Source organism: Sus scrofa, chromosome 11, assembly GCF_054392235.1.
Source record: "Sus scrofa isolate SSC_HxYL_T2T_F1_AM1 chromosome 11, Sscrofa_HxYL_maternal_Yorkshire_Landrace_v2.0, whole genome shotgun sequence".
NCBI lineage: Eukaryota > Metazoa > Chordata > Mammalia > Artiodactyla > Suidae > Sus > Sus scrofa.
The window spans coordinates 60,164,950-60,178,735 of NC_139393.1; the positions used below are offsets into that span (position 1 = coordinate 60,164,950).

General features: G+C 34.6%; 1 protein-coding gene across 8 annotated transcripts in view; it reads right to left on the reverse strand.

Annotated features, from left to right (window-relative positions):
- The window catches only part of LOC110255835 (uncharacterized), a 1,104,139-nt gene that overhangs the window by 819,850 nt on the left and 270,503 nt on the right, over window positions 1-13,786 (reverse strand). The gene's annotated exons all lie outside the window — the stretch shown is intronic.

Sequence of the window (13,786 nt, forward strand, 5' to 3'; positions counted from 1 at the left end):
TTCATTATTTTTTAGAAAAAGGGAACATGAGTCTTCCTTTACAGTATATACAATGTAAGCAATACATTCTCAATAAAGTTTCAGGAAATAAAATTGATGAAGAAACAGAAAAACCTAGAAGAGTAAAAAGTATGTTTTGCTTCTGACTATTTAGTAAAATAAGGTTTAGATTTTAAATTGCAATAAAAGTTAATTCTATTAATTTCCCAACTTTAGCACTTGTTGATATTTTGACCAGATAACTTTTTATTGTGGAGAGATATCTTTTATATGGTAGGATATTTAGCTGCATTCCTGGCTTTTATCTATTAGTTGTCAGTAGTACAGTCTCAAACTGATTCTGGAAACAACAAAAAACGACTTCATGTATCGCCAAATGTCTATGCAAGTCGAGTTTGGGAGAGAGAAAGGTTTGTCCCTGATGAAAACTACTGCGTTAAAATAAACAAATTATTCCTACCATATCAGATTTGTGTTATGAAGAGTTATACATGTCCTGACATTTAAGTAGGAAAAAACAGTCCTTTTAAAGATCAAAATTCAGGCATTCCCATTGTGGCTTAGTGGTTCACAAATCCGACTAGCATCCACAAGGACACAGGTTCCATCCCTGGTCTTCCTCAGTGGGTTAAGGATCTGGCATTGCTGTGAACTGTGATGTAGGTTGCAGATGTAGCTCATATACTGCTTTGCTGTGGCTGTGGCATAGGCCGACAGCTACAGCTCTGATTTCACTCCCTAGCCTGGGAACTCCCATGTACTGTGGGTGCGGCCCTAAAAAAACCAAATAAATAAATAAATAAAAGATCAAAATTCAAGCCTATCTTAATCATAGGATAATGTAAGTACATTATCTTAGCCAAGTGGGTAAGAAAGTCCAAGCAGTTGATTTCATGCTATATATGTACTTAAATATATATATACATATAAAACAATGGAAGCTCTCAGGAAACTGACCAAAGGAATGTCCAAAGTTTACTTGGGAATATATCCACAATCCAGAATTAGAGAAAAATAAAGTTTCTCCTGAACCTGGGCTTACAATTAAAAGTAAAACCACCAAAAGGAATAATCTATTAAGAGGAAGAGTCTTTGGACCACACTGATATGATTAATAATCTAAGAATTTAAGATAAGATTAAAAACTCAAAAAAAGGAATATATGATAAGTGTTCTAAGAAATTAAAACATATAATAAGTAAGAAAAAATCCAAAGCATATGACACTATGAAACAAGCATAAATAAATTTGGAAAAGGATAACATGCCATACTAGAAATGAAATATTTTATTGTGATTAAAATTTTAATGAATTGATTAAGTATCAGATTATATATGGTTCAATACAATATAGAATGAATAAACTTACAGAAATGTCTAAGGAATTTTCTTAGAATGCATCACATAAATAAAAGCTATGAAAACATCAGAGAAGTTCTGAGACAAAGAGAATATAATATACATATAAAATCTACATGTAACAGAATTAATAATTAAGAACAATAAAAAAGCAGAATCTTAGGAAGAATAAAAAGGGGATTTAAAATCCCATATTTGAAATAATATTATCTAAAAACAGAAATGAGGGGAGATATAAGTTCTAAAACTGAAAAACTTTAAAGTGAGAGTGGAATAAATCAAAGCTAATATAATCTTAATTGTATATGAACACTAAATTGTAAGGAATATTGTAATACATAAGAAGAAAGAAAAAGCTGAGGTTCCCATGGTGGCTCAGTGGTAACGAAACTGACTAGTATCCATGAGGACATGGGTTCAAATCCCTAGCCTTGTCCAGTGGGTTAAGGATCCGGCATTGCCATGAGCTGTGATTTAGGTCCCAGACATGGCTCGGATCCCCTCCATTGCTGTAGCTGTGGTGTAGGTCGTCAGCTACAGATCCAATTCAATCCCTAGCCTGGGAACTTCCATATGCTGAAGGTGTGGCCCTAAAAAGACAGAAAAAGCAAAAGAAAGAAGGCAATCCATTGCTTGGAGTACTGAGTCTGGCATGTACACTGGACTGATACAATGTCAGTGAAATGATCAATAATGTAACAATTAAAATGACACACCACTATTTTACCATAAGAAAATGAAATCTAGGAAACAAATTGAAATAAAAAATCTATTATTGGAATTCCCATTGTGGCGCAGTGGAAACGAATCTGACCAGTATCCATGAGAAAATGGGTTTGATCCCTGGCATCGCTCAGTGGGTTGGGGAATCTGTGTTGCCATGTGCTGTTGTGTAGATCGCAGACGAGTCTCGACTCCTGTGTTGCTGTGGCTGTGGTGTAGGTCTTCAGCTGTAGCTCTGATTCGACCCCAGACCGGGAACCTCCATATGCCACAGCTGCAGCCCTAAAAAGACAAAACCAAAATAAAATATATCACTAATGGTATTAAACCCTAGCACATTATATAGGCCTTCTTCAGAAAATAAGCTTGTTTAAAGGCCAGATGTATTATAAAGAAATTAAAAAAACAGAACAATAGGAAATAGAATATTAATTTAAAAGTGTAAAAAAGTTCCCTTAATTTTAAGAAAGGATTTCTCATGTTGTAAAATTTCATTTATCAGATAATGCCATTGTGTGACACTGAAAGATCATTATTTTCAAACTTAACATAATAACATTTGATAGTTCATATTTTAAATTTAAAAGAAGATAAATTTTATTTTATTTTATTTTATTTATTTTTTTTTTGTCTTTTTGCTATTTCTTTGGGCCGCTCCCGCGGCATATGGAGGTTCCCAGGCTAGGGGTCGAATCAGAGCTGTAGCCACCGGCCTACACCAGAGCCACAGCAATGCAGGATCCGAGCCGCGTCTGCAACCTACACCACAGCTCACGGCAACGCCATATCGTTAACCCACTGAGCAAGGGCAGGGACCGAACCCGCAACCTCATGGTTCCTAGTCGGATTCGTTAACCACTGCGCCACGACAGGAACTCCAAATTTTAAAAAAGCATACTTGAACTACATTATTAGCCTAATGTCATTTACAGATCACTGGGGTTTTTGACTTCACACTACAATGGCCTCATCTGGAGAAAAGAGGCTAAAACTAATTAGGACTTGCAGATGTGATGAACCCTAGTTGCCAAAGCTGAAATGGCACTGATTTAAACAGTAGCATGGTGTGGGACAACAAGCAAGGGTTTGGAGTCACACAAAAAGGTTATGTTTAGAAATCTCACCATTACCTGTTTTGTCACTATGGGAAAATTATTTGATGTCTCAGCACCCTATTATCTGCCTCTGCAAAATCTGCAATGCTGTTGTATGTTTTACATGACGTGCCAATAGTGCAGAATAATTTAATACAATAAGCTCTGCAATTAGATAGACTTGGTTGAGATAATGTCACAACTCACCCGTCTGTCACTGTGGGCCAATCATATCTATTGGTCCTTGGGGATAACAATGTGTACATTTTCCTGAGAATATTTTAAGGAAGTCAGGAAACAATGAATATATCTCTTATCATGTTGTCTGGCCCACAGAAATCACTCAATAAATTTTAGCTATTTTCATAGGTAGAAAGCTTAAATGCTACACTGTTTCTTCCTTAGAGCTATGCTCTAAAAAGGTCATCCCTTTATGTTCTACTTATTGCTATTATTCATGTATTTGAAGCACCAAATACCGTGAATAGTCTACACTCTTTTGAGGCATGTGAATATTGGTTTTATCACTTACTAGATATTTGATTTCATGCAAGTATATGTTTGCTTGGCAAGTTATGATTTGGATACAAAGCTGTCTATGGAAATAACTGCCTCGGATTCAGGTGGAGGCCCTGGGGGAATGGTCTGGCCGGATACAGCAAACAGTAAAATGTCCTGCACTGGGTATGTTCATGAATGTGAAGACTAGAGTTAGTAGAAGGGTAATGAAAGTTGAGGAGAAGGGGTAAGTGCTCGTATTGTCAAAAATAGCTTAATTTTACTTAACTATAATTGTTTTTATTATTCAGTTCTAGATTTGCATCTCCTTAGATTTTGTCATTATTGTTGTAACTCCTGCTTTATTTGTTTTTATGAAAATTACAGAAAAGGGCTGACAACCATGACTATATAAGGATAATTTGAGCTTATTATAATTTGAAATCTGTATAAAAATCAAAGGCTAGGGTGAGCAGTTCATTGACTAATGTAGCAGAAGAAGAAGCTCATAGACAGATGTGAATTTTAAAACACTTAAGCTTGACTCTTTCTTATCAAACATGGCATAAGACTGCAGGGAACTTCATTTGAAGCCAAAAGGAAATATACCTCTGCTGAGGTCTAGTTGCAAAAGTATCCAAACCAATTGTGAAATACAGTTTCTTAGTGGGTTAAATGGGAGTGATGAGAGATGTCCTACCAGGTTATCTACAAAATATGAATGCTCTGAGAGCCAGAATTTGCTACATTTTGTTCTACAATAGATATCCAAGACTTAACCCAGAAGTGCAACCAATATTAACTCTGAGAATTAAATCACATTTCATAAAATGAATCATATGTAATACAAAGCACATAAAAAATAACTAAGCAATGTTAGTTTAAATATTTTATCTTATATTTTAATATTTTATGAGTAAATAGCATTAAGGTGTTGTAAAAATGAATGTATGTCTATTACTTACATGAATGCCTGTAATAGATGAACACACTGCTTGATGCTATAAACACAAGATTAAGAGCATCTAAGTAATTTAAGATTATTTTTGTTTCTGTATTATATGAGACGATTTGCTTAAGGAATAATTTCTATCATCCTTTTATCTTTTCTTACTAAGACTTTGTTAAAGTGTTTATTAAACACCATATTTGAGAAATGCAAACTAAATACAATCACTATGACAGTAAAGCAATATATAAAACAAAACTAAAATAGTAAAAAAGTACACAAAACTTCACAATCTAAAATCAACATTAACTTCAAATCAACATCATTTTCCAAGAATTTCATAGCAGAATTCTATTCATTATATTATTTTCCATAAATGACAGGAGTGTCTGTGTTGATTACACTTAGCAATTCCTGATTTGATGATTTGTGCCCTCCCTTTTATCCCAGGATTAGTCTGGCTATCAATTTTATTGATTTTTTTTTATAAATTAGCTTTGGGTTTTGTTAATTCTGAATATTATCTGCCTTTTTTTTTTTAATCTTGTTGATTTCATTACTTCTACTTTGGTTTTCCAATGATCTACTTTTTTCATTTTTTGAGGAGGTAATTTTGGGTTACACTCATAATGAATATTCAACCCCCAAGCAAAGCTACCAAAAGAAAAACCAACTAAACCAAACTAAAATAGAACAAAAAATCCAACAAAGCCAAAATATTTGCTTCTAAGCACACCAATGCTTCAAGTTTTGCCTCCTTTCCACAATCTGCCTGCTATGGTCTGAATGTCTGTCTCTTCGAAATTCATATGCTGAAATCCTAACATCTGATAAAATGTTATAGGAGGTGGGCCATTGAAAGGTGCCTGGATTATGAAGGTGGAGTCCTCATAAACGGGTTAGTTTTTTTTTTATAAAAGGAGCTACCGAGAGCTTGCTAGCCTACTTCAATCATGGGAGGACACATACAGCAAGTTTACAAACTGCAACCCAGAATGGGGCCATCATCTGATGACAGTGGCACTTTAATCTTGGACTCCCAGCCTCCACAACTGTGAGAAATAAATTTGTACTGGTCAGTAACCCAGTCTGTGGCATTTTCTTGTAGAAACCCAAATGGCCTGACATTGCCTTTGTTTGCTTGCTTGTTTCCTCAGTTAATTGTGTATATTTTTGGCTTTTGAATTTTTAGTTGTAATCCTTACAAGTAGTGGGCTATCAAGGTTTCATGTGACTGCAGAGGAACCAGAATTCTTCCATACAGTGATAATAATAGATGGTATTAAATGTAATTTCAATTTCATAGGAGAAAGAAAAAATAGGGAAAAAATTGTTAAACTTAATTTTTCACTATGAAAGGAGATGAATTTTAAGTAGCCTTAAAATTGTGATATTATTATAAAATTATTAAGAAGATTGAATGATACATATTTTTTTGTGTTGGTTGAGTCTCCTCTATAATGATGAGAAAATCAGGATATAAACACATGCATACATGTAAATATATATACTTAGCATATTTATATACAAGTAATCCAGAAAATAATATGTAAATGTTAAATATTACATTATAAAATATTAAGATATTATAAAAATGAATACTATATATCATGCATATTAATAACACTACATATATTAAAATTATCATCATATAATATCCTCAGATATTGAATGCAGACACATATGAAAGTAATCTACCAACAAACAAATAATAGAAAAAGTCAATAAAACCAAGAGCTGGTTCTTTGAAAAGGTAAACAAAATTGACAAACCTGTGGCCAGATTCACCAAGAAGAGGAGAGAAAAACCCAAAAAAACAAAATAAGAAATGAAAAAGGAGAAATCACAATGGATATGGCAGATATACAAAAAACCATGAGAGAATACTATGAATAATTGTATGCCAACAAATTTGACAGCCTAGAAGAAATAGACAACTTACTAGAGCCTGCCAAAACTGAATCAAGAAGAAATAGATCAACAGAACAGACCAATCACTAGAAATGAAATTGAATATTTCATAAAAAACACTCCCTACAAATATAAGTCCGGGACCAGATGGCTTCACAGGTGAATTCTACCAAACATACAAAGAGGAACTTATACCCACTCTCCTTAAATTTTTCTAAAAGTTTGAAGAAGAAGGAACACTCCCAAAGAAATTCTATGATGCCATCATCACCCTAATACCAAAACCAAAGATACTACCGAAAAAGAAAACTATCAGCCAATATCTTTGATGAAGATAGATGCAAAACATCTCAACAAAATTTTAGCCAATCGAATGTAACAACATATAAAAAAGATCATACACCACGACCAAGTAGGATTCACCGCAGGTTCACAAGGATGGTTCAACATACACAAGTCAACAGCATACATCACATTAACAAAAGAAAATATGGTCATCTCAATAGATGCAGAAAAAGCATTTGATAAAGTCCAACATCCATTCATGATAAAAACTCTTACCAAAGTGGGTATAGAGGGAACATTCCTTAACATAATGAAAGCCATTTACAACAAACCCACAGCAAATATAATACTCAATGGAGAAAAGTGGAAAGCGTTCTCACTAAAATCTGGAACACAATAAAGATGTCCACTCTAATCACTGTTATTCAACATAGTAATGGAAGTTCTAGCCACAGCAATCAGACAAACAAAAGAAATAAAAGGCATCCAAATAGGAAGAGAAGAGGTAAAACTGTCACTGTATGCAGATGACATGATACTATATATATAGAAAACCCTAAGGACTCAACCCAAAAACTACTTGAACTGATCAACAAATTCAGCAAAGTAGCAAGATGTAAGATTAACATTCAGAAATCAGTCACATTTCTGTATACTAACAATGAAATATTAGAAAAGGAATATAAAAATACAATACCCTTAAAATTGCACCCCCAAAAATCAAATACCTGGGTATACACCTGACCAAGGAGGTAAAAGATTTATATTCCAAGAACTATAAAACATTAATCAAGGAAATTAAAGAAGATGCAAAGAAATGGAAAGATATTCAATACTCCTGGGTTGGAAAAATTAATATTGTAAAAATGGCCATACTACCCAAAGTGACCTACAGATTCAATGCAATCCCTATAAAATTACTCATGACATTTTTCACGGAACTAGAACAAACAATCCAAAAATTTATATGGAACCACAAAAGACCCAGAATTGTCAAAGTAATCCTGAGGAAGAAAAACCAAGCAGGAGGCATATCTCTCCCAGACTTCAGGCAATGTTACAAAGCCAGAATAATCAAATCAGTGTGGTATTGGTACCAAAACAGACATACACACCAAAGGAATAGAATAGAGAACCCATAAATAAAACCAGACACTCATGGTCAATTAATCTTAAACAAAGGAGGCAAGACATAAATTGGGACAAAGATAGTCTTTTCCATAAGTGGTGCTGGGAAAACTGGACAGCTGCGTGCAAATCAATGAAACTAGAACACACCCTCAAACCATGCATAAACTTGAAATGGCAGAAAAACTTAAAGATAACACAAGACACCATCAAACTCCTAGAAGAGAACATAAGCAAAACATTCTCTGACATCAACCTTACAAACGTTTCCTCAGGTCAGTCTCCCAAGGCAGCAGAAATAAGAGCAAAAATAAACCAATGGGAACTAATCAAACTGACAAGTTTTGCATGGCAAAGGAAACCATTAAAAAAAAAAAGACTTACAGAATGGGAGAAAATAGTTTCAAATGATGCAACTAACAAAGGCTTAATCTCTAGAATGTGCAAACAACTTATGCAACTCAACAGCAAAAAAGTCAACAACCCAGGGCAAAAAATGGGAAAAAGACCTGAATAGACATTTCTCCAAAGAAGATATAGAGGTGGCTAACAAGCACATGAAAAAATGCTCAATACCCCTGATTATTAGAGAAATGCAAATCAAAACTACCACAAGATACCACCTCATACCAGTCAGAATAGCCATCATTAATAAGTCCACAAATAACAAATGCTGGAGGAGGTGTGGAGAAAAGGGAACCCTTCTGCACTATTGGTGGGAATGTAAGCTGGTACAACCACTACGGAGAACAGTATGGAGGTACCTTAGAAAACTATACATAGGACTGCCATATGACCCAGCAGTCCCACTCTTGGGCATATATCTGGACAAAACGTTCCTTGCGAAAGACACGTGTGCCCGCATGTTCATTGCAGCACTATTCGCAATCGCCAAGACATGGAAACAACCCAAATGTCCACTGACAGATGATTGCATTAGGAAGCTGTGGTATATGTACATAATGGAGTATTACTCGGCATAAAAAAGAATGAAATAATGCCATTTGCAGCAGCATGGATGGAACTAGAGACTCTCATGCTGAGTGAAGTAAGTCAGAAAGAGAAAGACAAATACCATGTGATATCACTTATATGTGGAATTTAATATACGGCACAAATGAACTTTTCCACAGAAAAGAAACTAATGGATATGGAGAACAGACTGGTGGTTGTCAAGGGGGAGGGAGGGGAGTCAGATGGATTGGGAATTTGGAATTAATAGATGCAAACTCTTGCCTTCAGAATGGATAAGCAATGATATCCTGCTGTATAGCACTGGGAACTATATATAGTCACCTATGATGGAGAATGATAATGTGAGAAAAAATGATGTATATGTGTATGTGTAACTGGGTCACCTTGCTGTATAGTAGAAAATTGACAGAAAACTATAAACCAGCTATAATGGAAACAATAAAAATCATTATAAAAAATAAAATTGGAATCTAAAAATATAAATACATAAATAAATAAAACAACAGACATTTTCTTTCCCTGTGTTTCCTTTCCTACCCTTTATTTTTATTATTTTACTTTAGGATTTTATATGTCTCTGCTATTCCCATTTTTTCTCTGTCCTTTTATCAGGCATATTAGTTATTTTAAGTGTAGTACTTTTATTTTAATCATTTTTGTTACTTTTTATATTAAGCAATGTCCTTTCATGATTGTACTATACTCTTGATTCTACTGAAATACAAGTTGTGCATTTATGCACAGATGCACATATGTTATGCATGCATGTTTAAGCATCCTTTTGTTCATAGAATTATATTGCTTTTATGGGGGTCAATTTTTCTTTTATTGCAATATCTATCATGTTGTAAATTTAATTATTGCTGCTTTCCAATTAATTTTAAAAAATTACTGCCACCAACAATAAAAAGATATATCAGTGCTCTATAACTGTCAGTGTGGCTTTGGAACAGACAGGCTTTATTTTAGATTCATCACATGGGAGTTAATTTTAGTTTGGAAACATACCCACATATTTAGGAATATGTATAATTGGAAAGTACTATAAAAGCTGCTCAGGTCCTTGCAGTGTCATCAGAGGAGCAAATTTTTAATTTTTTGTCTTCCTGTCCTTAGAGATTTTGCATGTGGAATGGAGTCGAGAGTGGAGCTAACTCCTCTCTAGAAATACCGAAAGTAATGTCTGATTTTCAGTCCAACTACTCACTCTTGCTCTCTGTCCACCCAGCATTATAGTGACTTCAGCTTCTCAATGTGCTGGACAGAATGACTCCTCTTCTGCCCACATATTTCTCTATGGAATTACTAGCTAGCAGCTTTCTCTTCCCTTAATTCAGCAGTTATCACTCTTCCAATTTCTTCTCCCTCCTCCAGCAATGTGGATGTGCTGTTGGCACATTTGCATCTCTTTGTTGTAGACATGTAAACTATAAAAATTATTTTACATTTATGACAGAGGTTTGTGGACTATAAGAATTTAAGTGAAATTATTTGGCATAATCAAACTAAAAGCCCTGTATTATTAAATTTTTAACACATTCAATTATTTTCCTACAAACTATAGTTTATTAAAAAACTTTCTTCTCAGTATCACGTTCAAGCAGACTAAAAGATTGACTATAATTGGGTTATAAATTATTCTCACTTAAAATTATGATAGGCATTTGAAGCATGAATGGTTGAACACCTTTATGAGTGGAGGCAACAGATGTTTATTTGAACTCCCCAAACTAAATTTATCATGATGTCAATAAGGTAATTATATTGGATGCTGAAGTGCAATACAGGAACTGAATGTCTTTAATTTTAGTAATATATGCATTCTAAATTTTTTTCTTTTTAATATGTAAACTAAAAATTTTACAACATATTATCAAATATTGTAGGCAGCTTAGAATTTCAGTTAGTAAAATAAATTATGACTTTCACTTGTGTCAACCTCATGAAATTTCAGGAAGTACTGGTATACAGATTTCTTAAAGAATATACTACTTTAAATGAAAATAATGATTTTTTTGAAGTCAGATGGGATTGTGTTACTTGAATACTATTATTTTTTCACTGATGGTATTCTAGATGTTTTATTGACATCTGTTTGACATTTTAACATTGAATGGCACATAGATGATGCTCAATGATATTTTAAATGAATGAATGTGTTTATTGATCCCTCAATAATTTGTGATTTTTAGTTTAGATGATAAAACTAAAAGTAATGGTATATAAACAACTTGCCAATATCTATATAATTAACAAGTGATTTTAAAAAAATAGAAGACTAGAATATTCCTTGAGTAGCTGATACTACCTTGACCAACTCAGGTTGTATTTTACTTTGTCACAAGTTATCAATCTAGAAAACTACAATTTAATTCAAGAGCAAAGATGATCTCTCTACTTTTAATTCATCAAATACTTTGACATATGGACATATGATTTTGTTGGAATCACATACTTTAATACCTCTATATGTAAATGAGAAACTCAGCATGTGTTCCCTCTAAATCCACCTTTTTAAAACCATAGCACAGTTAACCTGGGCAGCGTTTTTGAAATAATAAGACACTTCCACCAAGGCACATGTTTACTCTACCATGAAACTCCTACTTATTACAATAATATCTTATTCTTCCATCACTAGATCATTCATTCATTCACTTAATAAAGCGTGCTCTTGTTAATAATTATATTAAAACATAATCAACATCAGGAGAAGTCATTTCTGATTTTGTAGATTACCAAGCTTTTTCTTGTCATTATGACAGTAGGGGCACTTTTACTTAGCTCTTCATACAGAAGTAAAAACCCAAAAAAGAATTTTAGAGGATGCAAAGTCATGGCACATGAACTTACCTACACTTGACTCTTCCTCCCTGCTTCTTCATTCTATTTCTTGCCTGAGACTTAGAGGACAAGACTTGAGGTATAGCAACCATTTAATTTCTTAATTAACTAATTAATTTGGTCTTTTGTCTTTTTAGGACTGCACCCGTGGCATATGACTGTTCCCAGGCTAGGGGACGAATTGGAGCTATAGCTGCCAGCCTATACCGCAGACTCAGCAACGTGGGATTTGAGCTGCGTTGGCGACCTACACCACAGCTCACGGCATCGCTGGATTTTCAACCTGCTGAGCAAGGTCAGGGATGGAACCCGCATCCTCGTGGATGCTAGTCATGTTCGTTAACCACTATGCCACGATAGGAACTCCTTAACATTTGCTTTTACCTTCATGATTTAAAAACATTTGCTATAGAGTTCCCATCGTGGCTCAGTGGTTAGCATCCATGAGGATGCAGGTTCCATCCCTGGCCTCTCTCAGTGGGTTAAGGATCCAGTGATGCCGTGAGCTGTGGTGTTGGTTGCAGATGTGGCTGAGGCTGTGGTGTAGGCCGGCAGCTACAGTTTCAAATTGTCCCTTAGCCTGGGAACAGCCATATGCCATAGGTGCAGTCCTAAAAAGCAAAAAAATAAAAATAAAATAAAATAAAAAAGCAAATATTTAGATAAACAGAACATGGAAATAAATATATCTAGGGCCATTTATGATGGCGTGAAGTGATGGAGCACTGGAATGCCTAATTCCATTAACTTTGATGTTTAAGGGAATTTTTTTCCTACCTTCTTAAATCTCCCTCTTTCTCTATTTTATCTTTTTCTTTTCTTTTTTTCTCTTTTTGCTTTTTTAGGGTCCATTTACAGCATATGGAAGTTTCCAGGTTAGGGGTTAAATCAGAGCTGCAGCTGCCAGCCTAAGCTGAATGAGACCAGGAATAGAACGTGCATAGTCACAGTTTTGAGTTCTTAACCCACTGAGTCACAATGAAAACTCCTTAACTTATTTTTAATGAAGCATTCAGTGGGTTGCCAAACAATTTTTTTTCCATACCTGTGGCATATGGAGGCTTGGAAGCTCCCAGGCCAGGGATCAAATCTGAACCACAGCTGTGACCTAATGCATAGCTGCAGCACTGCAGGGTCCTTAATCCACTGTACCAGGCCAAGAATCAAACCTGTATTGCCAGAGACAATGCTGAATCCTTAACCCCCCGTGCCACAGTGGGAACTCCCCATACTAAATCTTAGTTGATAAAGATTTGACCCAATAATCCTCAGATAATCCAACCATGACTTACAGGAAAAAAGCTACCAAAAGAAACCCTAATATATCTGATGTCACAGAAATTACAGCAAATCCTTTTATGAACAAAGTAAGCATTGGTTCTATTTACAAGTAAACAAAAACCCAGCATTTATTATATAGAGTTATGGAACAGGATCAATTGCAGGCATTAAAATGTAGTTGTTCCCATAACTCTGTAAATAAATTACAGAGCACTGTAGGGCAACCTCATGTATAAGGGGTAAAATTGTTATTTTTCAATATTTTCTTGGCTGGATGTATCTGTTTATTCTTCCAATGGAAACTATATTGATATTTTTGTTAGAATCAAGTTAAGCCTTTAATTTACCAAATAGATGCACAAACAACAACAAAAAATAGTTGGACCACACTGAAAACAGGTAGCACACTATGAATTTTTACAAATTTTTGCTAGTTATGAAATAAGATATTGAAGACTGATCCATACATTTAAAAATTAGTAGCAGAGAGTCATTCAGAACTCCCTCTCCACAAATGCCTCAATTTGAGAGGGTGAGCTGAGGGAAGTATAACAGTGATAAGAATAATTTCACCAGGGATAATGCCAGCATATTTTAGCTACTAAAGTTCATGGCTGTTTTTGGTAATTTAAAGCTATTCAAAAGTTTAAAAGATAGTGGCATGCTCGAAGTCCTTACTTGGCACAATAAGGCCAACAGCTCCAAGGTGACAGGCCAGAACTTGCATATTAAAACTTTTA